The 2500-nt window shown below is 36.8% G+C and overlaps 1 long non-coding RNA gene across 1 annotated transcript in view; it reads left to right on the top strand.

The window, feature by feature from the left end:
* LOC123509200 overlaps nt 1-2500 on the top strand; it is a 22452-nt gene that overhangs the window by 3013 nt on the left and 16939 nt on the right. The gene's annotated exons all lie outside the window — the stretch shown is intronic.

Raw genomic sequence — 2500 nt, 5'->3', positions numbered from 1 at the left:
ATTGACACACTAATGAAAGAAATTGACCTAAAATAATAAAAAAAAAAATATGTATAGGAATAAATAACTTCTGTAATGTTGACTTTGAGGTTTGTTAAAGAATTGAATAGGGAAAAATAAATGGAAAGGGTTGTTGTTTATATGGGAAAAAATGACTTTGAGGTTTGTTAAAGAATTGGATAGGGAAAAATAAATATAAAAGACATTATTTAGAGAGCTAGTGAAGGAATGAATGGGAATAAATAACTTGCAATATTGACTTTGAGGTTTGTTAAAGAATTGAATAGGGAAAATAAATAGAAAAATATTATTTGTAAGGGAAAAATGACTTAGAGAGTTAATGAAGGAAGGAATAGGGAAAATAAATAGAAAGCGTTGTTATTTATATGGGAAAAATGAGTTAGAGATTTGTTAAAGAATTGAATAGCGGAAAATTATGTAAAGGAGGGAATAAACGACTTAGAGATTTGTTAAAGAATTGAATAGGAAAAAAAATTAAAGAGAGTTAATGAAGAAATGAATAGGAAAAATAACTCCAATATTGACTTAGAAGTTTGTTAAGGAATTGAATAGGGAGAAAATAAAGAAAAAGATAATTAGAATGATAAATAAGTAATAAACAGTAATAAATGATAAATAACTTCAATATTGACTTTGAGGTTTGTTAAATAAATGAATCACAAAAACACACAACAGTTAACAAAATAAATAAATAAATAAATAAATGTAATAATTGTGTACATTGGAGATAATTGGAGGTGAGACAGCCAGCCACAGGTAAACGCTTCTCTCAGGTGACAAAATAAAGGTGTTTTTGTTGACACACACACACACACACACACACACACACACACACACACACACACACACACACACACACACACACACACACACACACACCAATATATACACACATCAAATACACACATGTACACACACAGCTATGTACACACACCGAACACACACACACACATGTACACACAGTAATATATACATACATACACACACACGCACACAGACACGTACACACACACAAACATGTACACATCAATATATACATACATACAAACGTACACAGAGGAAGTCTACACACACACACACACACACACACACACACACACACACACACACACACACACACACACACACACACACACACACACACACACGGACACTCGGACACTCGGACATACGGACATACAGACAAACAAACTCTTTTTCTTGAGTATTTGTTTGTTTTGTTTGTTTTTGTTGTTGTTTTCTTCTTTTTCTTCTTTTTCTTTGATGATTGTTTGTTTTGTTTGTTTGTTTGTTTATTCTTCATTTTCTCTAACTTCCTTTTCTTTGTTTGGTGACACACACACACACACACACACACACACACACACACACACACACACACACACACACACTCTCTCTCTCTCTCTCTCTCTCTCTCTCTCTCTCTCTCTCTCTCTCTCTCTCTCTCTCTCTCTCTCTCTCTCTCTCTCTCTTTCAATTTTCTTTCTTTATTTATTTTCTCTCTTATTTTTATTTATTATTTATTCCAGCCACATTCCAAATTATTCCAGTCCATTCCAAGCCACATTCCAAATTGTCCCAGCCACTCTTCAGCCACATTCCAGCCACATTTCTATCAATTCCTAGCTATTCCAACCACATTCCAGCCACTTTTCAGCCACTTTTGAGACCATTCCAATCCATTCCTGCCACATTCCCAACCAAATTCCAGCCACTTTCCTATCAATTCCAGCCACTTTCCAACCACATTTCTTTCAATTCAGGCCACATTCCAGCCACATTCCAGCCACATTCCAATCACCTTTCTATCAGTTTGGGCCTCATTCCAACGACATTCCAGCCACATTCCCAACCAAATTCCAGCCACATTCCAACTACATTTTAATCATATTCCAGTCACATTCCAAGTAATTCCAGTCACTTCAAATAATTCCAGTCACATTCCAAGTAATTCCAGTCACTTTTCAAATCATTCCAGTCACATTCCAGTCATTCCAGTCACATTCCAGGTTGGTTGAGATCATTTTTTTTTTTTTTTCATTTTTTTCTATTTATTGTTTGTTGTTGTTGTTGTTGTTGTTGTTGTTGTTTTTCACTTTCTCCTTCCAGTTTGTCATTAGTTTCTTGTATTTTCTTGGCTAAACACACACACACACACACACACACACACACACACACACACACACACACAGATGCACATGAACTGGACCAGCCTTCATCACACACACACACACACACACACACACACACACACACACACACACACACACACACACACACAAACTCTTCAAAAATTCAATTAATGGTGGACAGCATAGCACCAAAATCCACCTCCTCCTCCTCCTCCTCCTCCTCCTCCTCCTCCTCCTCCTCCTCCTCCTCCTCCTCCTCCTCCTCCTCCTCCTCCTTTGGGCATTTACTCAGCCCGGCCTGTTTGCCCCTCCCTAAGTCACCTTTGGAAATTGAAAAGGTCATTCCA

Source organism: Portunus trituberculatus, chromosome 26, assembly GCF_017591435.1.
Source record: "Portunus trituberculatus isolate SZX2019 chromosome 26, ASM1759143v1, whole genome shotgun sequence".
NCBI lineage: Eukaryota > Metazoa > Arthropoda > Malacostraca > Decapoda > Portunidae > Portunus > Portunus trituberculatus.
This window is presented reverse-complemented; position numbering and strand designations above follow the sequence as displayed.